Raw genomic sequence first — 27,145 nt, forward strand, 5'->3', positions numbered from 1 at the left:
AACTTGGATGGAAGCAAATGAAACTTCAAAATGTTCTGAAGGGCTGAGGTTTGTGCAAGCAATGAAAAATAGGGCTTACCATGAAGGAATCAGATGTTCATCATATGAATCCATGTTTGGGGTTCCAATGAAAATGGACATGGACCTCAACTGTTCCACGTGATTTACGAAAAAATATAAACATTGAAGAATGCTTGGAAACAATGTTAAACACCACTTCCACTGACTCACAGGAAATTGAAAATGACGGCCAAGGAATTGACGCCAGTAAATCAAGTACTGGAACAGAAGGAAGGGGGGTAGAAAGTGTGGCTGCAGCGGGTGAGGGAGCACCAGAGATACAGGATTTGACGACATTTAACAACGAGACACCGGCAGCAGCTGATGGTTGTAACTAGACACTGGCAACTTCCAACGGATTCCGAAAACAGCGATCGTGTGAGACCCAACTCGCTTTATTTGTTCATGAGACCCAGAAATTATTAGGTACAGGCTCCCAGGTAGATGCTATTTTCCTAGACTTCCGGAAGGCGTTCGATACAGTTCCGCACTGTCGCCTGATACACAAAGTAGGAGCCTACGGAATATCAGACCAGCTGTGTGGCTGGATTGAAGAGTTTTTAGCAAACAGAACACAGCATGTTGTTATCAATGGAGAGACGTCTACAGACGTTAAAGTAACCTCTGGCGTGCCACAGGGGAGTGTTATGGGACCATTGCTTTTCACAATATATATAAATGACCTAGTAGATAGTGTCGGAAGTTCCATGCGGCTGTTCGCGGATGATGCTGTAGTATACAGAGAAGTTGCAGCATTAGAAAATTGTAGCGAAATGCAGGAAGATCTGCAGCGGATAGGCACTTGGTGTAGGGAATGGCAACTGACCCTTAACATGGATAAATGTAATGTATTTCGAATACATAGAAAGAAGGATCCTTTATTGTATGATTACATGATAGCGGAAGAAACACTGGTAGCAGTTACTTCCTTTATTGTATGATTATATGATAGCGGAACAAACACTGGTTGAAGTTACTTCTGTAAAATATCTGGGAGTATGCGTGCGGAACGATTTGAAATGGAATGATCACATAATATTAATTGTTGGTAAGGCGGGTACCAGGTTGAGATTCATTGGGAGAGTCCTTAGAAAATGAAGTCCATCAACAAAGGAGGTGGCTTACAAAACACTCGTTCGAGCTATACTTGAGTGTTGCTCATCAGTGTGGGATCCGTACCAGATCGGGTTGGCGAAGGAGATAGAGAAGATGCAAAGAAGAGCGGCGTGTTTCGTCACAGGGTTATTTGGTAACCGTGATAGCGTTACGGAGATGTTTAGCAAACTCAAGTGGCAGACTCTGCAAGAGAGGCGCTCTGCATCGCGGTGTAGCTTGCTCGCCAGGTTTCGAGAGGGTGCTTTTCTGGATGAGATATCGAATATATTGCTTCCCCCTACTTATACCTCCCGAGGAGATCACGAATGTAAAATTAGATTCGAGCTCGCACGGAGGCTTTCAGACAGTCGTTCTTCCCGCGAAGAATTCCCAAGGAATAGAAAAGCAACTGAAATCACTCAACAGAGGAAAGTCCACTGGACCTGACGGAATACAAATTCGATTCTACACAGAGTACGCAAAAGAACTTGCCCCCCTTCTAACAGCCGTGTACCGCAAGTCTCTAGAGGAACGGAAGGTTCCAAATGATTGGAAAAGAGCACAGGTAGTCCCAGTCTTCAAAAAGGGTCGTCGAGCAGATGCGCAAAACTATAGCCTATATCTCTGAGGTCGATCTGTTGTAGAATTTTAGAAGATGTTTTTTGGTCGAGTATCATGTCGTTTTTGGAAACCCAGAATCTACTCTGTAGGAATCAACATGGATTCCTGAAACAGCGATCGTGTGAGACCCAACTCGCTTTATTTGTTCATGAGACCCAGAAATTATTAGGTACAGGCTCCCAGGTAGATGCTATTTTCCTAGACTTCCGGAAGGCGTTCGATACAGTTCCGCACTGTCTCCTGATAAACAAAGTAAGAGCCTACGGAATATCAGACCAGCTGTGTGGCTGGATTGAAGAGTTTTTAGCAAACAGAACACAGCATGTTGTTATCAATGGAGAGACGTCTACAGACGTTAAAGTAACCTCTGGCGTGCCACGGGGGAGTGTTATGGGACCATTGCTTTTCACAATATATATAAATGACCTAGTAGATAGTGTCGGAAGTTCCATGCGGCTTTTCGCGTATGATGCTGTAGTATACAGAGAAGTTACAGCATTAGAAAATTGTAGCGAATTGCAGGTAGATCTGCAGCGGATAGGCACTTGGTGTAAGGAGTGGCAACTGACCCTTAACATAGACAAATGTAATGTGTTGCGAATACATAGAACGAAAGGATCCTTTATTGTATGATTATATGATTGCGGAACAAACACTGGTAGCAGTTACTTCCGTAAAATATCTAGGAGTATGCGTGCGGAACGATTTGAAGTGGAATGATCATATACAATTAATTGTTGGTAAGGCAGGTGCCAGGTTGAGATTAATTGGGAGAGTCCTTAGAAAATTTAGTCCATGAACAAAGGAGGTGGCTTACAAAACACTCGTTCGACCAATACTTGAGTACTGCTCGTCAGTGTGGGATCCGTTCCAGATCGGGTTGTCGGAGGAGATAGAGAAGATCCAAAGAAGAGCGGCGTGTTTCGTCACAGGGTTATTTGGTAACCGTTATAGCGTTACGGAGATGTTTAGCAAACTCAAGTGGCAGACTCTGCAAGAGAGGCGCTCTGTATCGCGGTGTAGCTAGCTCGCCAGGTTTCGAGAGGGTGCGTTTCTCGATTAGATATCGAATATATTGCTTCCCTCTACTTATACCTCCCGAGGAGATCATGAATGTAAAATCAGAGAGATTCGCACGGAGGCTTTCAGACAGTCGTTCTTCCCGCGAACCATACGCGACTGGAGCAGAAAACGGAGGTAATGACAGTGGCACGTAAAGTGCCCTCCGCCACACAGCGTTGGGTGGCTTGTAGATGTAGATGTAGATGTAATTGTAAATAAAGTGAAACGGATCCGAGAAGCTGCCAAAGGAGGTCTTCAATTGCAGACAAAGAAAATGAAAGCAGCCTCATGTAACAAAATTCCAGACCTTCAGTTGGACAGGATGGGAGAATTAAAGTACCAGATGTAGACAGAGCAAAAATTGATGCAAAATATACAATAGCAGTAGAGATAAATATTCAGGATAACGAATTTTACCAACTTCGTACCAAAGCTCGTAAACTGAAGTCTGTACACTAGGAACCAATTTACATTGTGCAAGAAAAAAATCAACGTCGAAGAAGTAACAAGAAATTAGTCTGCGGGAAGTGGTTGCCAAACAATCTTTTGTTCGAGGACAAGGGTTCAAAAAGTGCATTTGCTTGAAAAAGTGTTAAAGTAAAAAATGCTTGTGTAAATCGTCTTCCATATTGTGTAATTCGAAATGCCACAATAGTCAGCCTTGTTGTAACAAAAATTAACGTTCATAAGGCAACATTTTTACAACTTTTTCACTAATATGGAATATTGCTCATTATAATCACATTATGTTTAAAATACATGAATTTAAAATAAATACAAACTATTTCCATAAATTGCTAAGCTGATTTTTTTAATGACTACGGTTTTACCAGCTCTTATGGGTACATCCTAAGATTTACCAACGTCTCTTGGTAAATGTTCGTAATCTATGCATATAACAAGAAATTTCGTGCTTTTAGCACACCGTGATCGTAAGTCTTAGCTTTCACTAGTTAATTCTAGGATTTACCAATCATCTTACTTTGCCAGTAACATATCCACCGTCGTTTTGACGTCGCGACCATGGAGCAGAAATAACTGTATGAAGCCTGTAGTTTCTTTCTTCACTGTATTGCATGTGAATGTCACTACAGGCAGTACTGCATCCTAATCTGTCTGTCCGACGCCAACATATATCGAGAGTGTAACTGCCAACGTCTTATTAAAGCATTCTGTGAGGCCATTCGTGTGTGGATGGTGGCTGTACCTGATGTCTCAACGTCAAATTGTCTCTGATAGTAGCCTCGACTGGAAAATTCTTTCACAGTCAGAGATCATCACACGGGGTGTCCCATGTTTCAAAATTATGTCTTTTACAAGGAACATTACAACTTCCAGAGCTTCGGCAATATGCACCGCTTTTGTGACAGTGTAGTGGGTCAGGTCGTCAGTGCAGAGTATTTTTCTTCTATTCAGTAGCAGTGTCAACTTCGAGAACCTCCCAACATGAATGTATGAGTGGTGGAATGATGCTACTACAGACAGGATTGGTATCTGATGGCCCGGAGTGAACTGCAGTATATTATTCCCTTGTTGGCATTCCTTGCAGTGGCTCACATAAAGTCCAACGGATCAGTAGAGACATAGCCAATAACACTTGCGTATGATTCTCTCTGAGATCTTCACGAATCCAGCCGACTTGCAGATGTTGGAGCGTCGTGAAAACTCTTCAGAATCGTTGGCCGCAGATGACTTGGGATGACGAGCAACTTTTTCCGCCACATCGGTTCATAGTTCTCCTTTTAGTCTGTTAATCGGAATTATCCATTCACTGGTTCCTCATTCATCAAGGCTTCTATGGTTTTCAGCCAGGGTCGGTTTAAGGAATTTTGCGGCCTCCTGCGAAGTCAGTCTGGTGCCCTCCTTTTTTTCTGGACTGTAATTTTCTTTACAATTTGTGTGATTTTGGTGAGTACATATGATTGTTATGAACATGTGTGTGTTTGTGTGTGTGTGCAGCTCACACAGTTTCGATGAAATTAACAGATTACGGATTCCTTGAATCTATGTACAAATGAGCAAGGAGTTTATTAAGTATTAGCTGACCCGCGACTTTGTATGGTATATATAATATAATAGCCTGGTGCTTTCTGTCGAACGATTCAAGTGGCATCCTGGAGACATTTTCGCTGGTGGCTCAGAAGTCCGATGCGAGAGCCGACTTGGCGCCCACAAGCGAGGCAAATATGAGTCGCTCCAGCAGGAGGGTTAGTCATAAGCTCATGTCTGCGCCATCGTTTTGCAACTAGGTTGTTTAGCCATACTTGATCGTGCATCTTGCTTCCATCTGCAGTCAGTTTCCTCCGTTTGCTGCGCAGTCAATTTCCTCCATTTCCTGCAATCGTCAGCGAGTAGCTCCCACTTGTCACTGTCAATATTAAATGCGCACATATCACCCTTGACGCAATCCCTGAAGTGTAGTGGAGATCTTTCATGAGATCTCTTTGCTCCTGCTGTTTCACTGAGTAATGTGCGCCAGGGCAGACGGGAGTGGTCCATACGATGCAGATGTCCTAACCACCGCACGAGACGTTGCTTGAGCGTGACAGTCATACTCTGTTGTTTTGCAGCTTTCAGAACCGTATCATTTGTCACATGATCCTTCCATGATATTCCCAAGATGCTCCTCCGTAAGCACCGCAGGTGAAAGGCCTTGACCTTTCGTTCCTGCTTGGCATTCTACGTCCAAGTCTCAACTCCATACAGTCATACATGTGGCTGATACACAAGTATTTTTGTCGACAATGTAAGATGTTTGCTGTCCCATGCTCGTGTGCGGAAATTTACAAAAGTGCTGGCAGCCTTTCCTATTCTTTCATTTATCTCGTCATCCATGGACATATCTTCTGTCATTATCGAACCAAGACAGAAGAATTTATCAACTACCTTCAACAAGGAGCCGTCCAGTTCGATGACAGGCGGATCTGTGTGTTCTTGTGCCATGACAACCATCTTCTGAACGTTTATAGACACGGTATGGTAAGCCCATGCGAAGTCGCAGGTAAGCTAGTACTTGTTGGTAAAAATGCATTCACGTTTTTTATATGGAATGTAGCGTGTTAACCGCAAGTTGTAAGAATAACTGATAGTGTAGATTTCTTTCTTCTTCTTCTTTCGTTTCACCCTCTTTGGGGTACGCTGGATCAATCATTTCTTAGTGCATTGTTCTTTTCTTAGGGCCCAATATTTCTTCATTCTGTAAATAAGTTATACAGAACTGCAACCAGTCTCATTTTTGAATAATTATGTTTTATTCCATGAACCGGTTTTCGAACCTTTTCAGGTTCATCTTCAGATGGTTTCAGGAAGTTACATCGTTACTGTTAGCATAATGCTGGGTGCTGGCTCTATGACAAAAAGATGGGTTACACTTTTGTCATAGACCAAGCACCCAGCATTATGCTAACAGTAGCGTTGTAACTTCTTGAAACCATCTGAAGATGAACCTGAAAAGGTTCGAAAACCGGTTCATGGAATAAAACATAATTATTCAAAAATGAGACTGGTTGCAGTCCTGTATAACTTTATTTACATTCAATATACAGTCACGGTTCTAAAATATCCGTAACGGATAAGCATAATTTCTTCATTCTTTCTGATCTTCTTTTCCTCTCTTCTTCCGAGATGAAGGGTTCAGACTTTTGTGTAGATTTGTCTTGGAACTTTATGTTTTCGTCTTTAATAATTAATTTAGCTGTTCGATCAGTAAGTGAATTTTCTGAAATCTTTAATTCTACTAGGTCTTTCTCGGTTTATTTAAACCAGTTGGGTTTCGTTTTGCGGTTACGGAAAAAGTCAAAGATTTGTTTAGTTAATCTGTTGGAATTCATTCTGGGAAGATAACCATAAAAATGTATTCTCCTTTTTTCGCGTAGTATCTGAAAATTTTTCATTTTTGATGTATGTAATCTTATTGTCTTGAACTTATGGCCCTATGATTTTTCTTAAAATTTTTCTTTTCCTTAGCTCAAGTTTCTCCATTTGGCCTTTGAAATTCATGTTTAATGTTTCTGCTGCATACAGTGCTTCTGGCTTAAACACTGCCGTGTAATGTGTAATTTTGGACCCCCATGAAAGGGATTTTTTGTTGTATGTATTTTTTGTTAGTTGGATTCCGTTGCTTTCCCCAGCATTCCATCTAATCCATTCTCCGAGATATTTGAATTCTTTTACTATATAAATCTTTGTTCTTGAACTTTAAGGTATATACATGAGTGCCTGATGTTTATCAATATCTTTTTCGAAGGAGACCTATTTTAGCTGCTTGTTTCTTTAGTTCAAGGATTTGCTCTCGTGCTTCTTCCATTGTTTCAGCAAATAGGGCCATATCATCTGCAAAAGCAATGTTCTTCTTTTTGCAACCCAGTCTTATTCGACTCTTAATATTTGTGTTCCATTCTCTGACTACTTTCTCAAGCACACAATTGAACAGCAACTGTGAGAGCCCATCCCCCTGTCGCACTCCCGTTTTTATTTCAAAGGGTTCCGATAGTTCGCCCATAAATGTAACTTTCGAAAATGTAATTGTAAGGGTCGCTTTTATAATATTAGCTGTTTTCTTATTCAAACCCATTTCCTCCATTACTGATAATAGACATTCTCTATCAATCGAATCATATGCTTTTTTGAAATCAATGAAGGAGATTACGTATGTCTTTACCCTTGATTTTTGGTATGGCATAATGATTTTGAGGTTTAGTATTTGTTCCGAACATGATCTACCCTTTCTAAAACCTCCCTGGTATTCCTCGATTTGCAGGCCCAATTCCGACTCGGCCCTATTCAAAAGGACTTTAGAAAGAACCTTGTATGTTATATTCAGCAGTGATATTCCTCCGTAATTGTTGGGATCTGTCTTCAAACCTTTCTTGTGGATAGGGTGGATGAGAGCTGTTCTCCATTCTGCGGGGATCTCTTCTTCTTTCCAGATTTTATCGAAAACACACTTAAGGGATGTAATTGCATTTTTGTCAGCCTTTTCCATAGTTCGGCCACTATTTGGTTTTCTCCGGACGCTTAGCTCTTTTTAAATTCTGAAATGACCCTCTGTAGTTCTTCAGTCGTCGGTGGTTCTGAATCCGGCTTCTGACCGTTATTTGGGATGGATTCAAATTTTTCAAGGATGGGTTCACAATTCAAGAGTTTCTCAAAGTAGCCTGCTAGTATTTTGCAATTTTCCGTGTTATTGTGAGCGATGGTCCCATTTACATCTCGAAACTGGAGGGTCGGTGCTTTGTATCTTGATAACCTTTGTTTGAAAGTTCTGTAAAAACTTCTGGTGTTGTTTTTAGCAAATTCTTCATTAATTTGGAGGAGAGTTTTGTTTTAATGTGTCTCCTTAATCCTTTTTATTTTTTTATCTATCAGTTTTCTGTGCTGTACTACCGACCCTTAATTTGTTTCATGCTGCGTTTCCTGTTTAGGATGACTTTGAACATAATTTTAGAAAGGTAGTGGTCTGAATCCAAGTTGCACCCCTGAGTATCCTAACATTCATGATTTCTTTGCGAGAAATCTTCTTGATTGCCACATGATCAAGTTGAAATCCCCCAAGGCTGTGATTTGTGGATATCCATGTCTTTTGTCTTCTTGGTAGTTTCTTGAAAGCTATTGATTTAAGAATTAAGTTGTGTGCTTGGCAACGTTCTATTAGCCTCACACCATTTCTGTTTGTCCTCCAACTACTTTCTTATATCTTTTTTTCTTTACTAGTCTGTGCATTAAAATCTCCAAGAAGAATGATAATGTTTTTATCTGGAATTTTCTGAATAATGTCATCTAGATGATTCCAAAAGGCTTCCACTTTTTCTTTATTTTTCCTGTTATCCTCATTTATAGGGGCATGTGCATTCATAATTGTGTTGATTTTGTTTGTGATTGTGAATGTAAGACTTGAGATTCTTTCTGATTAAGAATCAATGTCAACTATTGAGTTCAAGATTTGTTTGTTGATTATAAAGGCTGTTCCAAGATGTGGCACATTTTCGTTATTCTCGGTCCCACTTTCGCTTTGTATATCCTAATACCTTCGGAATCGTAGGTATCTGTATCCATGTATCGTGTTTCTTGAATGGATGTTATGAGTACGTTGTGGTTCTTTAGCGCATCTGTTAGATGTTTTAGTTTTCCGGTTTTCAACAATGAGTTTGCATTGAAAGTTGCTACGTACGTTGATTGCCTATGTTGAATTTTGGAGGAGATTCCAAGACACTTCGACTTGTCTCCGTGCAATGTCGCAGACTCCCCAGAATCCGAATGTCTGCTGACGTATTGGCGTACGGTGGGTCGTCCACCTGGGGTAAAATAGTTTACATCACACACTTCGACGATTGATGAAAGTTATTTTGGGTGTGGCCCAAAGGCCACAAAAAATACAACCAAGATTGTGAGTCCTGGAGGTAGTTCTTCCGCCCTCTCCGCCGTTGGGAATCTGAACTTCCTCTTTCGCCTTTGAGACCGTTGACCAGGTTTCATCCAGTAACCCTAGGCAGGGGCCCCTACAGGGTGCTACCATCCGGATGAACCCAGATTTTTTAACAAGGTGTTACTCCTCCCCCTCCTCCTTCCTCATCACTTGTGAAATGAGGCCCCGGACATGGGACCAGCAATGGTGGAGTTAGTGTAGGTTTCACAATATCTCCATTCATCTTTTTTGTGGATGTAAACAGACGCTGCTGCTGCCGCAGCTGGGTCACCTGTTGGCTTTGCCGTGTTAAATGAAAGCAGATATGCATTAAAATATGCACAAAATTATCCCAGATATACACTAAAACAAGGAAAACATCTACCAAAAATATACAAACATTTACTAAAAATGAAAGAACCTGCAGCTAAAACCAACACCAAATGAAATTGGAAAAACAAGAATCTAAAAATTTATTAGACGCAATAATTCTGGACTGATTTTAGTTGTGTGTGTTATAGCAAATTGTTAATAGTTTTTCCAAATATTTCCGAAAGTCCATCCTTACATAGTTTTCAGATTTGGAAAATTGCGCCACATTATGGATCGAAGTAGCTCTTCACTGTTGTAAAGTCACTTGCAAAATAATACTCGGAAAGTACGTCTGGAATCATAATGCCTGATATAATGTTTTTCTTTGAGCCACAAATTTAACAGCAAGCAAGTATATGGCGATTTTGAAGTGTATTAATAATGTCCTTGCATTACTTCATATAAATTGATGGAATCACAAGTTACTGCAGGTATTGCCACGGCTGTAACGTCTGAATGTTTCATAGTAATTTTTACTTTTTAAGAAGCAGTAACGGTTGGTTCAACACTAGGTTTCCAGATTGTGTGAAACGTTGATCTGCGTTTACATACAAAACAAGCAGCCAGTGAGAGCTGTCGTAGAAATAAACTGTATTTCTATGCATTCTTAAATTTTGTTTTCGTTATCCTTCATCACTGATGACCATATCTTAGTAATAGTTCATAATAATGCGAGTGAAGTCCGGCTGACTTCGTAGTACTACCTTTTACATGCTCCGCTATAGCCATTCAAAATTAAGCATACAATTTAAAAGATTCTGTCTAACGATTCATGTAACGAGACCTTCAGCAGTTTCTCCATGTCGAGCGAGACGTGCAGTCTGTCTTTCCAGTAGTATTATGGCATGACCTGTTAGCTGCTCGATGCTCATTGTAGATCTGGGATAGCTGTTAATGATATTGAACTGGGAAAAATTAAGCTCTACAGAAGCTATAGACACCGGCATGCACAAAAATATTCTTAACACAATTGTTACATTTGAGACAACGTCTCGCAAGTTCATTTCGAAGATATGCTGAAGTGCTTCTAAACATGTGTTTTCAGGTTGTGGAAACAAAGGGGACAACAGTTCTAATTCGTTTGCAAGAATTTATGTCTCCTCAATGCATTTTAGGGTATCTCAAAGATTCAGCAAGATTTCCGCATCCTCTGTTGAGATAGTATTTCTTCTTTGCCACGTTCTTAGTGTTAAAAGTAACACTGATCACGTCACAGCAGGTACTGAGATGCTGAAATCTTCCCTTCAAAGACATAGTAGCGGTGTCTGCCACTACATAGGAGAAGTTTACACATAAGCTGATTTTTTTCTCCTGGAATGAGTTGATCCATTTGGTAAGACAACTGCTTTTTAACAGCTGCAGATCTGGATTCTGTTAATTCAGATACAGCCAATTCCTCTGATTCTTTCTTAGCTTTTTCAAAACCGTTGGCACTACGTTCTTCAATGACACCAAATGTTGATTTTTATCAATTCTACTGTAGTGTCTAATTGCATACCTTCTTACTTATTGGCTCTGTTGACATGGCAAAGGACATTATGTCACGTCGCAGCGAACAAGGAAGAATTAAATGTTGAGATTTCTTTGAAGAGACTAGATACTTCACTGAAACGCAGTGGCTCATTTCTTCATGTGTTATTTATCTCTGCTAATGCAAGTCTTAGTTTACTGAGCTCAGATTTTACAACCCGGACACTTTCAATCCTAGGATTCAATAGTGTATCACACAACGGCTTCAGAGTCAGGTTTACGTGGTTCCTGAGTGTTTCCCAGCGCTTCATAGAGGCAGAAAATAATGTGAACAATCCTTAAAATACACCACACGAGTGTAGCACAATTATAGATGATTTAACTGCATCGCTAACAACCTAGTTCCAGCTATGTTCATAGCAATGGATACAGTGAGCTCTCGGATTTTCTTCGGTGATACGACCTTGAGTACCACTTTTCTTGCCGTTCATGTTGCTCCCGTTGTCGTAAGATTGTGTCCTACAAATTGCAATCGGTATGCCAAGGTTATATAATACCAGAAGTAACAATTCTGTAAGACCTTTTGGAGTAGTGTCACTTGCTTCAAAAAAAAGTAAAAATATTCTTCAGTTGCAAATGATTTGGAAAACACATATACTACTCTTTAAATCACCTTAATTGATCCTTGTGACTCAAATCTGATGTACGGTCCAATACTATTGAACTATATTTATTTTTGAGTGTGGTATCCTCCATAATAGATACCATTTCATCAGAAATGATTAAGTAAGTAACCAACCTTCCAGGTTTAGCCACACCTTTCATATGATCAAAAGGGTCGAGCTTGGCCAAAATTTCTTCTTTCCTAGAATGTTCCATTACCTGGATTTTCCAACATTTCGTGAACACTTCTTAGTGAAATATTTCTTTCGGCAAGGAAACATACTACGGAAAATAACCTTAACGAAACGGATCTCCATCTCTTTTCTTCCTCATCAGTTTAACCTTGAGTTGCTTGATCAATTGAGTTTTTAATTGTGTACAAAAGCTCTTTCCACTTACACATTTCAGTAATGTTATTGCGGGGTGGTTCATAGTTCGAGAGAACTTTTGACAAGCTTTGTCAGTCTCTTAAACCACTTCTTGTGATAACGCCAGCATTCAAATTGAACAACCTGCAACAAAAGCAAATCACAGCATCTTTTGTTTGAGAAAATGCACGCCACATCCTCTTAACCTTTTCGTCACACGAAAGACGACGAAAGCAATGAAAAATAGTGAAATACCTTCTTGTTTCACTATCTATAGGAAATGTGACTTTTTTTGACTAATGTCTTGCAGACTTTCCTTACTTGCTCTTATCCTACAATTATAATTTATGGTTTCCGGTAAGATTCCCGGACCGCGAGGATCATCGACAACTTGAAAGCCGTTACCTTCATTAGATAATTTTCTTTCGTGTTGGAGATCTTGGCCTGCTCGGGTTGCTTTCGGAGTAACATTATTATTAGATATTTCCGCTACTGGAACAGTTTCGTTAACCACTAATTCTTGCTTGCATGAATCGTACGTTTCTTTAGCATTATCAATTCATGAAGCTTTAGCAACGCTACAGCCTGTCACATCACAATGTACATTCACTGAAACACTGCTAATTCGGTTTAAAAATTGATTTGATCAACTCTTTTACCACAACTGTTTTCTAAGGATGTCACGACTATGTTTTCTTTTTTTGGCACCCGACAAGTATTGATGATCCTTTCTACAGCTTAAAACAAATCACAGGTACCAGACACAGTCCACAGACTGCTTCGTACTTCACACCTGACTGAGTTGCTGAACCAAGAAGCAAAACTGCTTGTTGGCCTACATGATGCACTTTGTCTAGCAGGCAAGGCATACCACGCAGGTCAGCGATCTATCGGTTCACTGGAGGAACGACTGCCACGGTATTCATCAAAGCTATCCAGTTCAAGAAAAAAAATCAACAATGAAGGTTCTCTCTAGGGTCTAGTGTGAATGGAGGCTGTTAGCATTCTAAATTGGAAGAATTTTTTCTTCTAACAGGAAACCAGCCTTTGTTAAGCAAGAAGTAATATTTACAGGTCTCGCGGCCCCTGGGACTGCGGTGATTGAGGCAACCTCTAACCGGCCCTGTTTTCAGCAATGCTGGATCCCCCACTGTTCAGTAGCAATGTAATTTAATGCAGGGATAACCGAGATTTCGTCCACGCTGCTGTGTTCTTCCAAAGGAGTCCTTGTAAGCTCCCTATCATAAAACAGCTAGCGACAGTGTGTAATTCTCTCTCAGCATTCTCGTCACACCCTCCTTAGAGGCCAGGAAAGATCTTTCTTTGACCTCTTCCTAGGAAAATTTGGCCTTGAGCTGCAGTAGTACGTGTAAGGGACACGCCTTGATAGACATGTTCTTTATGAATTAGTGCGAGCACATTTTCAAAAAACTTCAAGCTTCAGTAATATTCCGAGGACTTCTAAACTCCGTAACTGCTCTTAGAATGAAGAGCCAAAGAAACTGGTAGACCTGCCTAATATCGTGTAGGCCCTGCGAGCACGCAGAAGTCCACAACATGACTTGGCATGGACTCGACTAATGTCTGAGGTAGTGCTGGAAGGAATTGACACCATGAATTGTGCGCGGCTGTGCATAAATGCTTAAGAGTACAGGGGGACGGAGATCCCAGATATGCTCAATAATGTTCGTGCCTGGGGAATTTGGTAGCCAGCGGAAGTGTTTGAACTCAGAAGAGTGTTCCTGGAGCCACTCTATAGCAATTCTGGATGTCTGGGGTGTCGCATTGCTCTGCTGGAATTGCCCAAGACCTTTGGAATGCACAATGGACATGAATGGATGTAGGTGATCAGACAGGATGCGTACCTACGTGTCACCTGTCAGAGTCGTATCTAGATGCATCAGTCTGTCATACAGTGTAATTACGTCACTTTGGCAATCAGTGGTAGCTTCTCACCTTTATTGCTGAAGTAATCTCATTTTTTCATCTCTGTTTTCCCTGTATTATGTCGTAATATCGTAATAATAGCAATAATTGGCAATCACTCCAAATGCACACACCCCACACCATTACAGAGCCTCCACCAGCTTGAACAGTCCCCTTCTAACGTGCAGGGTCCATGGACTCATGAGTTTGTCTCCATACCCGTGTTCCTCCATCCGCTTGATGCAATTTCAAACGAGACTCTTCTGACTTGGCAACATGTTTCCATTCATCAACAGTCCAATGCCAGTTTTGACGGGACCAGGCGAGGCGTAAACCTTTGCGACGTGCAGTCATCAAGGGTACATGAGTGGGTCTTTGGCTCCGAAATGCCATATCGATGATGTTTCGTTGAATGGTTCGTACGCTGACACTTGTTGGTGGCCCAACATTGAAACCTGCGGCAATTTGCGGAAGGGTTGCACTTCTGTCACCTTAAACGATTCTGTTCAGTCGTCGTTGTTCCCATTCTGGCAGGATCTTGCCGGCCGCAGCGATGAAGAAGATCTGATGTTTTACGTGATTCCTGATATTCACGGTACAGTCGTGAAATGCTCATACGGGAAAATCCCCACTTCATCGCTACCTCTAAGATGCTGTGTCCCATCACTCGTGCACCGACTATAACACTATATTCAAACTCATTTAAATCTTGATAACCTGTCGTTGTAACAGCAATAACCGATCTAACAACTGCGCCAGACACTTGTTGTCTTATATAGGCGTTGCCGACCGCAGCACCGTAATGTGCCTGTTTACGTATCTCTGTATTTGAATAGGCATGCCTATACCAGTTTCTTTCGGGCTTCAGTGTATTTTCTCTGGGTCGGGATGGACTCCATCACCATTCACTTTGTGCTCGAATATTTTTTTTTAGGCGACCAACAGATACCTTCTAAAAGATTAAGTATGGAGGAAACATTGTTCTCCACAGTACATTCAGCGTCACGGTCCATCCGTCGCGATTTGGCACTCTTGTCACATGCAAATCGCGGAATAATCCATTAAATTATCCCGTTATGTTATTATTCGCTGCCATTTTTTGTGGAATATGTATGGTATCACTAATTTATAAGGAACAGATGTAGGATTCACATACTATTCTACCTCATGAAACTATATTATAAATCTACATTAATGGAACCAGGCTGCCCCAGGAGTTCTATTATGTTTTTCCTAGGTGGGGCGTAATGTTTGCTTGGAGATGGGATCTCTCACACACAGCGGCAACTTAGAATATACTACACAGTTTTCTGTTTTACTTGGTTGACATCCAATTGTAGAATAAAATTGTGCAATATATATGTCAAATCACAAAACTCAGGAGTGTACAGTCTTGTTGATAACCACCTTGTAGATTTTAGTAAGTATCCAAACATGTGACTATTGGAAACCTTTTATGTCTTCCTTGACTGAGGAAATAGTATTACCAGGTGGGAGACCCCTACAGAATGGAATGTGGGTTTGATCCCAGTGCAAGACTTTTTAGGTATGTATGTGTGGACTTGCGTCTTTCTCTCTGTCATGGACAATAATTACATGACTTTAGCAATCATTGGTAATTCTTCAACTTTACTGCTGAAGTAATCACATTGTTTCATCTCTGTTTTCCATGTATTATGACGTAAAAACGCAATAATAGCAATAATTGGCAATCAGTAGCATCGACTATATTGTTTCTAGTGAATAATCTTTGTCCCTCCTATAAGAGTGCTTGAGAACAATTTAAATGCGGAAATATTTAATGCGAGGGTGTATTGTGACTTACATAAAGAATAAACCTACTTAGTTACATCCAGTCTATTTGCCTGTTTAATGTAGTATTGTTGCTAATACATACTTTTGCAGTTGTAGACCTGGTCTCATTAGTTTTGTATCCTCAAATTATTAGACCTAAGTTCTAAAGTGTGTACTGTTATTATACATGGAAATCTGTCATTGTGATACATTCTTTAGAATTTTGAGGCACTAATTTGAAATAGATGTGCGTGAGTAGAAATTAACTCACACTTTCTTACATTGCACAGTATTTTTGCAATATTGTGATATTACATTAATTGATTAGAGTCTTACAGCGTTTTTTATTGTATTAACCTCCATTAGGTTCTAGATAATGGGAGTAAACATTGCACGTTTTGCACTGCCTACGTATTTTTCACACAGTTTAGAATTTTTCAACATCTTATATGTGGAAAATAATTAATTTACAACTCAGTAGCGTTTTTAAGTGTGTAGTAATCTATTAGTGATAGTAAACGGTTGTGGTCCAAAGAATGAACGTTGCTCGATTATACAGTGCAGGCATATGCTGGTGACAATAAGAACTCTACCTTGCACCGATCTGCTGGCGACAGGAGCAACAGGGCAGTAGGGTGTGAAACAGGACTTGCTTTTATTTCGTATTTTCAGGATTTGTAGAATAGTACTCAATGTAAAACTCATTTGCGACAGATACAGATCCCTATTTTGTTATTAATATTTTATGTACAAATTATGCTTCTAATTATTTATAGAGAAATATGCTATTTACCCTCTGCAATACTCCCATGGGAATAATTCATAGCTTCAAATACAAACTACCAATGTAAATGGTAAACCAGTCTTTAAACGTATTTTTGAAAGTCAGTAAAGCAAACATACGAGGCCTGTCTAAAAAGTATCCGACCTTTGATTTTCCCGTGCAAAATAGAGACGATGGCGCGGCGCCACTGTACACAGTAAAGGAAGAGACCTTTATGTGCATGCGTGAATTTTGTCCCCGCCTTCCACCGCGTCAGTAGCTGCCTGTCGGTCGCCTAGTGAGGTGCTACAAATCTTTTCGTCGGGTTACCGAATCTCTCAAGATGACTGAACGTGTTGAGCAAAGATACTGCATCAAATTTTGTCAGAATCTTGGTGATTCTCAAAGCGAAACAATTCGTAAGATTGAGCAGGTGTTTGAAGAAGATGCGGCGGATGTAACACAAATTAAGGAGTGGTTCAACCGATTCAAAAATGGCCGCACATCAGCGGAGAGTGACCAGCGTTCTGGCAGGCCCCAAACTGCTCGGAGTGCAGCTTTTGTTGAGAGGGTGCAAAATTTGTTGATGGCAGATAACCGTTTGATCAGTTGGGAGATTGCCCAAGAAGTTGGAGTGAGTAAAGATACTGCACATGCAATTTTGTGTGATGATTTGAACATGCACTGAGTGGCTGCGAAATTCGTGCACAAGTTACTGTCGCCAGAACAAAAAGACCTCCGTTTTGACGTTGCACAGGACCTTCTGGACACCACCAAAACTGATCCTGGGTTTCTGAACACCGTGATAACTATAGATGAGTCATGGGTGCACGGGTACGATTCAGAAACGAAAAGAAATTCTTCGCAATGGAAGCATCCCGAGTCTCCAAGGCTGAAGAAAGTGCGGCAGGTGCAAAGCCAAATCAACGTGATATTGTCTTCTTTGATGTCCGTGGAATTGTGCATCACGAATATGCACCGGAAGAACAAACAGTGAGAAAGGAGTACTATCAAGATGTTCTCCAACGACTCCGTGGCGCAGTTCGTCGCAAAAGATTACACATGTAGATGGCGAAAAACTGGCAACTGCATCACGACAAAGCTCCCACACATTCATCCCACTTGATCCAAAATTTATTGAGAAAACATGGAATTACAGCCATTAGCCAACCTCCCTACTCTCCAGACATAGCTCCTTGCGACTTCTGGTAGTTTCCAAAGTTGAAGACGCCACTGAAAAGATCCCATTTTGAGAGTAGTGAAGAGATAATGCGGAACATGAAGACAGAGCTGAACATCATTCCAAAAGAAGATTTCCAGAGGTGTGTCCGGCAGTGGAAGGATCGGTGGCCTAAGTGTGTGCAAGCGCAAGGGGCCTACTTTGAAGGGGATTAGAGTCCCAACCCGATCAGCTTTCGAAATATTTTTTCTGGGCAAAGATCGAATACTTTTTAGACAGGCCTCGTAGCTGATAAAATTTTCGGCTATTCGAATACTTTATTGCATTTGGCTGCCAAGCAGGGGTGTAGGGCATGGGGCATGGGGTGTTGGAGCCTCCTGGTCCCCTTACTCTCGTTGGTCATGGCATATGGTCAGATGGAATGATGCTGATGTCATGATTCCCAGTACGGCATTTGAGATAGGCAAGTGCTAATTCAGATGTCAGTGACATATGACAAGTACAAACTGTATTCCCCCCTCCCCTCCTTGGCCTTGGCATGTGAGTGCAGGTTATGATTCCTGATATGGCCTTGGAGATAAGGAATTGCTGATGCTGTGCAGTTGTGTCATTTCAGTGTAGCTTAAAGTGCTGACTAATGTTGCATCAGGATTTTGGTCTCGTATGCCTAATGTTCTACTGTTCTCGTTAGCCTGTAGTTGAAAATGTTTTCCTCATGTGAGAGATATCGTTTGGAGTTAGGTTTCGTTAGATACATCTTCGAAGAATGTGTATCATCTCCAAGCATCAAAAACTTTGTATCTTCAACAGTTCCTTTAGCTGGTGATACTTGCAGTAAAGTAGCGTGACAGCTCTCCAAGAATATAGACAGTAAAGGTGGAAAATGTTTCTGTCTCATGCTGTTTCTAATAATCTCTCACATTCACAAAAATAAAACGACAACGCTTGTCTGTTCCTAGAGCAACCGATCAGATATTGTTGTGATTAAAATATACAGTTCTACTTTTTTGGATATTTAACTCGAATGCCCTTCCTGTCAGTGTATGCAGTGGCAAGCCCACCACTGTTTCTTCAGATGTTTTCTGGTCAGGAAAAGGTAAATACTGCTGACAGAAATTGTTCCATACCACACCCACAGGTGACGAAGGCATTACCCTGCTGTGTAAGCCAGGGGAGGACAAGTAGCACCAGTGTGCCGTCAGCTCACACCATTTTATATGCTCCCAAGGAAGGTGACTTCAGCGCGTCACATCACCGCCCTCTGTACCGCTGGTGCAGGGGGACAGGCCTATGGGATCAGCAATTTAGGAAAGACAGGAAACAGAGCTGATGTTAATAACACAGCTGACGTCTAGGGTATTGTAAAGACAATGCTGACTGTTTCATTTACATAATGGTCAAAGGTTATAAAAATGCATTTCGGCTCCGCGCTGTGAGAAAATATATATGTTTTTTGAAGGATATTCCCGTTATAACGTTAATAGAACAGAACATAATACCATTTTCGCTAAAATTTAGAACAGAGCTGCAGAGAGCAATTACGTGGATATTTTCTGGCATATTCTGTTTCGTGTCTGTTTAACGGCGTATCGTTTGGGATATCCTTAATCGAAGTCTGCGTGTTAGGTAGTGAGCTGGCACACATGTAGAATCGAACAGACTTAATAGCCGTGCAGCAACTTCATATAATCTCGGAAATCTGACCTTGTCCTACAACAAATTGTCACACTGCAATTTTGGTAACTGGTAGAAACATTTTTGACAACCACTGAACATGGGGTTGCAACGAGCTCTGACGTAGTAGAGAATGTTTGTACATCTTGAAACATGGACTCAGAACTTGTTATGTAGATCTTGTAGGATTTGCACATTTTCTTCGGAGATACTTTGAAAATGCATAGTGTTTCCAGCCAGCAGTTGATTCGTCCACAGATTCAAGGCCATTTTGAGGCCTTTGACTCAATAGTACGAGGGTTATTTGGAAAGTAGGGCCAGACACCATCACAGATTTTTTTTTAAAAAAATTGTACATGTTTTTGTGTCCCTAAGTCGTAGAAGTCAGCTGCGCTTGGGATAATCAATCTTTAACGGCTTGTTTCATCTTGTCATCTGTTGTGAAGCTCTTGCAGCAGAGAAACTCATTTAGGTAGCACAACAAGTTAAAATAGCTAGGCACGAAGTCTGTACTGTACGGTTGGTGGTCAATTTGTTCCCATCTAAAAGATCTGATCAGGTTTTGGGTGTGTATAGCAGAATGGGGTCTGGTATTATCATGCAGCAACAAAACTCGAGATGTTAGAAGCCAAATTTCTTATTCTGTATTGTACACCGAAGTTAAGTAGGGGTAGCGCAGTAAGCGGCTTTGTTTATTATTGTCCCTTACTGCATAAAGTTGACTAGCAGGACTCCATGTGGATCTGAAACACGGTTGCCATAACCTTGCACATTGAGATTATCTGTTTGGCCTTGACTTTGACTGATAATGTCGTGTGGTGCCATTCCATTGACTGACTTTTAGACTCTAATGTCATGTGAGAAACCCATGTCTCGTCCCTCGTGAAAATGCTCTCTAAAATTGTTCGCCTTTCTTATGATGTTGTTGTTGTTGTTATTGTTGTTGCGGTTTTCAGTCCTGAGACTGGTTTGATGCAGCTCTCTATGCTACTATATCCTGTGCAAGCTTCTTCATCTCCCAGTACTTACTGCAACCTACATCCTTCTGAATCTGCTTAGTGTATTCATCTCTTGGTCTCCCTCTACGATTTTTACCCTCCACGCTGCCCTCCAGTGCTAAATTCGTGCTCCCTTGATGCCTCAGAACATGCCCTACTAACCGGTCCCTTCTTCTTGTCACGTTATGCCACAAACTTCTCTTCTTCCCTATTCTGTTAATTACCTCCTCATTAGTTATGTGATCTACCCATCTAATCTTCAGCTTTCTTCTGTAGCACCACATTTTGAAAGCTTCTATTCTCTTCTTGTCCAAACTATTTATCGTCCATGTTTCACTTCCATACATGGCTACACTCTGTACAAATACTTTCAGAAACGACTTCCTGACACTTAAACCTATACTCGATGTTAACAAATTCCTGTTCTTCAGAAACGCTTCCCTTGCCATTGCCAGTCTGTATTTTATATCCCCTCTACTTCGACTATCATCAGTTATTTTTCTCCCCAAATAACAAAACTCCTTTACTTTTTTAAGTGTCTCATTTCCTATCTAATTCCCTCAGCATCACCCGACTTAATTCGACTACATTCCATTATCCTCGTTTTGTTTTTGTTGATGTTCATCTTATATCCTCCTTTCAAGACGCTATCCATTCCATTCAACTGCTCTTCCAAGTCCTTTGCTGTCTCTGACAGAATTACAATGTCATCAGCGAACCTCAAAGTTTTTATTTCTTCTACATGGATTTTAATACCTACTCCGAATTTTTCTTTTGTTTCCTTTACTGCTTGCTTAATAGACAGATTGAATATCCGGGACAGGCTACAACCCAGTCTCACTCCCTTCCTAACCACTGCTTTCCTTTCATGTCCCTAGACTCTTATAACTGCTATCTGATTTCTGTACAATTTGTAAGTAGCCTTTCGCTCCCTGTATTTTACCCCTGCCACCTTTAGAATTTGAAATAGAGCACGCCAGTCAACATTGTCAAAAGCTGTCTCTAAGTCTACAAATGCTAGAAATGTAGGTTTGCCTTTTCTTAATCTATTTTCTAAGATAAGTCGTAGGGTCAGTATTGCCTCCAGTGTTCCAACATTTCTTAGGAATCAAACTGATCTTCGCCAAGGTCGGCTTCTGCTAGTTTTTCCATTCGTCTGTAAAGAATTCGCGTTAGTATTTTGCAACTGTGACTTATTAAATGGATAGTTCGGTAATTTTCACATCTGTCAACACCTGCTTTCTTTGGGATTGGAATTATTATATTCTTCTTTAAGTCTGAGGGTATTTCGCCTGTCTCATGCATCTTGCTCACCAAATTGTAGAGTTTTGTCATGACTGGCTCTCCTAAGGCTGTCAGTAGTTCTAATGGAATGTTGTCTACTTCTGGGGCCTTGTTTCGTCTCAGGTCTTTCAGTGCTCTGTCAAACTCTTCACGCAGTATCATATATCCCATTTCATCTTCATCTACATCCTCTTCCATTTCCATAATATTGTCCTCAAGTACATCGCCCTTGTATAGACCCTCTATATACTCCTTCCACCTTTCTGCTTTCCCTTCTTTGCTTAGAACTGTGTTTCCATCTGAGATCTTGATGTTCATACAAGTGGTTCTCTTTTCTCCAAAAGTGTCTTTAATTTTCCTGTAAGCAGTATCTATCTTACCCCTTTAGTGAGATAAGCCTCTACATACTTACATTTGTCCTCTAGCCATCCCTGCTTAGCCGTTTTGCACTTCCTGTCGATCTCATTTTTGAGACGTTTGTATTCCTTTTTGCCTGCTTCATTTACAATTCTCTTATGATATCGCTCCTAAAATCAAGAGCACAAGCCATTCTTTCCATTTTGTGTTTCACAGTAGGCAGCCTGGGAACCCAACGTGCACACAGATTGGCGAAATTGCAACAGTTCAGAGACAATTTCGTGGAACGTTGTTCTGCTGACATTCGGAAATTCCAATGCTTAAGCTGAAGCTATGAATCGTCGGTCTTCACGAATCTTTTCGTCCAAAGCTTTGACCAAATCTTGTGAGATCACTGTTGGTCGGTCTGATCGCGGTTCATTATGGGCATTTCCCCGTCTGTTCTTTAAAGCTCTCACCCACTTGCTTTCACTCATCGCATTGGGGCCATACATCTCACTTACTTGTCGATGAATTCTCGCTCTGCAACGTTCCTTGTTGTCAAAAACCAAACCATAGGCAATATTTCACAGTCGGCTGACTGATCATTGTAAACAGCACCCTGTTGCAATACCAATGAAAATGGCATCGTTTGACGAGCAAGGCATTCTGGGATTCAGTTCGCATGTGTGTTCAAATGTTCGCATGGCATTCGATTGTCTACGGCGATTCGAACCTTGCTTTTTGAATAATCCTTTTACATGTCTGTTTTCATAATGACATTGTCTTGTCGTAAGGTACTTAAATTCTTCAAGAGATCTGTTAAATCATCAAGGATAATATTCACAAATCCAGGTTCTTTCTGAGAACAGGCTGATTTTTGTCACTCATGATAATGCTATTACGTCTCTAAACTCAAAGAATCGATGTAACATCAAGCACTGCGCGTTACAGTGATAAGGGAAATCACCATACTGACTGCCACATTCTTCGAGAAAAGATTTAAACTGACTATATCTAAGGCCTCTTGAGCCGATTGAATTTGTAATTTGTACCACGGTACCCACAAGTTTTTTAATTATAATGTACTTGCTGCAAAGGTCTTCTTGATGAAAAATGCAGTGCATTGCACTGAAAGCGTTTGTAGCACCAGGAATAGGTTTCACATCTTCTTTCATCCGAGTTAATAACGCAGTACTGACTCCTACCATAGACAGACCCATCTGATGCGACAGAAAGAAGCTTGTTCCTACTCCAGCCAGCGTTTTCAACAGCTCTTTCAACACCTGTATATAATATATAAAACCGTGGTGGTGCCATTAAGGGGAAATAAATCAAAAAATTCCTCTGTGATATTCAACTTGTCATCGAAGCTCCTAATGTAAATAGTTAATTGTGCAATATCTGATATGTCTCCACTCCCATCGACACATAAAGAACTATGTACAAATTTACCTGCTAAACACCTAGTTCTTCTTGACCAACTGCACCCATTTCTTTCAGTATGTCGCGTAATAGTCCTAAGAGACAAATTTACTCTTCCGCAGTCTTCTACCAAAATTAGATACAATTCTTCGACGGGCATCGCAATCACTTCTCAGTAGAAGGCTTTACTTTCTTGGTTACACCAAGAACCGTTCTGTAGCTCAGACAGACAGTCCTCTGCACCAGCAAGTTCCTTTAATTCCGGTATTACTCCGTGTTGTTCTTCTCCTTGATATCTCTCGTGTTCATTTACATGACACAGAATAATGACTTTGGGAATTACGTAATTTCTTAATACTCCCTACTTCTTTGTTAGACACTGGACACTTTATTACTTCGCTATATCGCGGAAATAGAAATAGATTTTCCCATGCAGACAAAAAAACAGTCTGCTCCGTTTTTAGTTGTACTCATAATGTCACTGCTATCGATGTATGCAGCTGGCTGAACTCTCGTATTCCATAAGCACAGCACCGATTACCTAGGCAACATTGCAGTACACAGCCTTTGGCCTCGGTAGATGCGCAGTCAGTGCTGCAGACTGCTAAGCGAATGGGCCCGGGTTCAGTTCCCCGCCCGGTCGGAGATTTTCTCTATTCGGGAACTGGGTATTCTGTTTGAGTTGTCCTTAAGTTCTTATCGTCAGAAATGGAAGACCACTGTTGAGATTGTTGTATGTGTACGTCCCAAAAGCCAATAAATTAAAAAGAAAGTCTGATAGGCTTGCTCTTGTTCCAACACACTGCCTGAAGCTTCCCTCCTCTGGTGTAATCATACACTCGACACTTTAGACACAGGGACCGATACGAAATTTTTATGCTCAGGAAACAGATGAATCACAATGTTAATCAAGGAATTTTATTATCATTTCGAAGTGAGATTATGTAATTTCAAGATATGCATAAGACACATCCAGAAGAAACTATAAAGTACAGCATGAAACCAAGACCAGTTAACAAGTGTCTGCTTCTGATAAATGACCTTATTTCAGCAACATGGTGAGAGATTGCAGGGCACTCTCACTTCTTATTCGGTGTAGGGAATACGATCTATGGCGATTTGACTTCATACATTGTGATGAAATGGTGGGCAGCAGTTTATTGTCTTGTTTGCGTACTCTAGAGAAAGAAAGACGGTAAGCTTTACCTGTGTTCAAAGCAACAGTGTGCCGACTTATACAACTGCAGAAAAAGCACGGCGTTGGTGGGACGACAAAGCGCGTTTTTTCTGGAGAACGGTGAGGAGACATTTCCAGATGGGCCGTGCCGTGGTCGCATTGTGCAGAAACACATTAAGCTTTGGCACTAGACTTCCAGGTATACGGCCTACTGCCGAAAAGTCGCCGACAGCACGTTGTAGGCGTTGTTAGCGAGCAAGCCGCCAAAAGAAATGTAAACGTTCTGCAAATGTCCGTGGGACAGGAAAAGTAGTGTCCAGACGTGCAGACTCTGTTTCAAAACATGTTTTGTCAATGTGATTTTACGGCTGTTCTTTACAAACTTTGAAATGGGCGCAACAGGGGGATAACAAGCTGTTTATGGAGGGCTGTGCTTCCACCCTGTATTATTTTAGCAAAAGACATCGAAAACATGTGAGAAAGAGGATGTGACGCTGAATTTTTTCCGTTTTCTGCCAGTTAACTTTAAGTCTCTGATTGGTCAAATCGGTTAGCAGTGCAAAGACCTTTCTCCGTGCTTAGAATGCCGGGCTCCAGCTCGTGATTGGCTTGTGCGAAATTCGGGGAATTGGGGGAAGTCAAAGAAAAAAGAGAAATGTGCTTTTGGAATCGAGCTGAGGAGGCAACACAGAGAAAGGGAGATCGTCTCTCTTGTACAAGTCTCTTGTATTGGCGCTTCGCTAGTAAAGAACTGCAGGTCTTTACCTAAATGATGAGACTTGTGACGTTTGCTAGGGTGCGACTTAGAGCCTGAACCATCTAATGTACTGCTTATATCGTCATGGTCACAACGAGTGACGCATGGGTGTACTTATTTGTCTTGTGTCGGCCGTCTAAACATTTGACGTATTCCGACACACACAGTTGTAGCACAGAGTCAAATTGGTAAGGCAGACCAGCAAACGGAATCCGTTGGGGTTTGAGAGGCTCTGTGTTCTGAATTAACCAAACGCTAGACCGCGTACTTGCATTTTTTTGTGAACGCGCGTTTAATAACAGATTGCCACCGTCCATGACTTAAGTCGCCGAACGCATCGTCGTGTGCCGCCTTGACCAGTAGGATGGTAAAGTATTCGCTGCTGCGACGTAGGGCTATAATATCTATTTCTCAGCACCCTGTTCTTTCGAACCATATTTTTCCTTTTTTTGTGTGGTAGAATATAGATGCTTGGTGGTGGCGTAGTTTGATGCCGTAACGTGGATTCATGAGTATGAAGTGAGATAGAGCGAGTAATGTTTTGGTTAGTGTAGTGTGTCGATCCCCAGCAGATAACTTTGTACACCATAGATACCATTTTAGTAAGGCTTTTGTTAAATAAATATTTTTTGTATGATGTTTCTTTAATAATTTTGTTCTATTGTTTTGTTTAAGATCAATAAATCGATTGTGAATTAGACTACAACTTCTCCCTGAGTTCTGATTAACAGTTCCTTCGCATTCTAATGGCAGTCTAGATCAGAAACATAAGGAGTAGCTTTTTCATTTGGTGTCATCTGCGTGTATCTTTTACTTCATTAACAGTAATCGTCTTTCAATGATATTATTTATATTAATACGCCCACAGATGGTTTAGCAAATCTGTCAGTCGCAGTAAAAGAAGTGGAATGATATGAATGATCTGAAGTACGCTCCAACGTATTCAGATGATTCCCTACACTTGGTGGCTCGTAGTGCCAACCTAATCATACGAACCCCCCCCCCCCCCCACCCTCCTAGGTTGGAGGCATGCTCTGGAACAAGGGATTCAGCACTACTCCTTTGGGTCCGGTAAGATGCAGGTGCGCTTTGCTAGTTTTACTCTGACATTATCGTCAAAGCATTCTCTTAAATTATGTCGGTTTTCGCTTGTAATTAACTTAGAACATTTTCTCTGTGTGATAATACATAACTCTCGTGAGTTTTGGTTATTCTGAATGAGTTCCATGGGTCTTGCATTGTTCTGAGAGAATGTCCCTGAACCTAGAGTTTTGGAGTAGTCTTTGTAGTATTAATATGAGGGATATCACTTGCGAAGAGAGTCCATATTCTTGCTACCCACGAATTGCGTTCTACATATTTGTTCTTTCAAATTTTTAACGGTGTTTCCTTTATGTAAACTAACTGATTTTAGACATCAGCCCACCACATATCTCTTAGTTCATAGTTATCTCCTCGTGGTCACATTCAGTGTACTTATCTTTTTCCCCTGAATTCAATAAATTATTTCATGGTTTCTCAATTTACATAAACTGAATTTTGGCAGCCTGCCCAACAGTGCCCATCAGTTCAGAGCTACCTTCTTGTGGTGCTCTTTAACTGATAGATCTCTTTCCACTGACTTCAATAAACAGTCGGATGTTTGTGTAGTCATAGATTACTTTTTTGTTTTCTGAATTTACTTAATGTGATTTTCAGCTTCTGGTCAGCACAGGTT

The sequence above is a fragment of the Schistocerca gregaria genome, chromosome 3 (assembly GCF_023897955.1).
Source record: "Schistocerca gregaria isolate iqSchGreg1 chromosome 3, iqSchGreg1.2, whole genome shotgun sequence".
Classification (NCBI taxonomy): domain Eukaryota; kingdom Metazoa; phylum Arthropoda; class Insecta; order Orthoptera; family Acrididae; genus Schistocerca; species Schistocerca gregaria.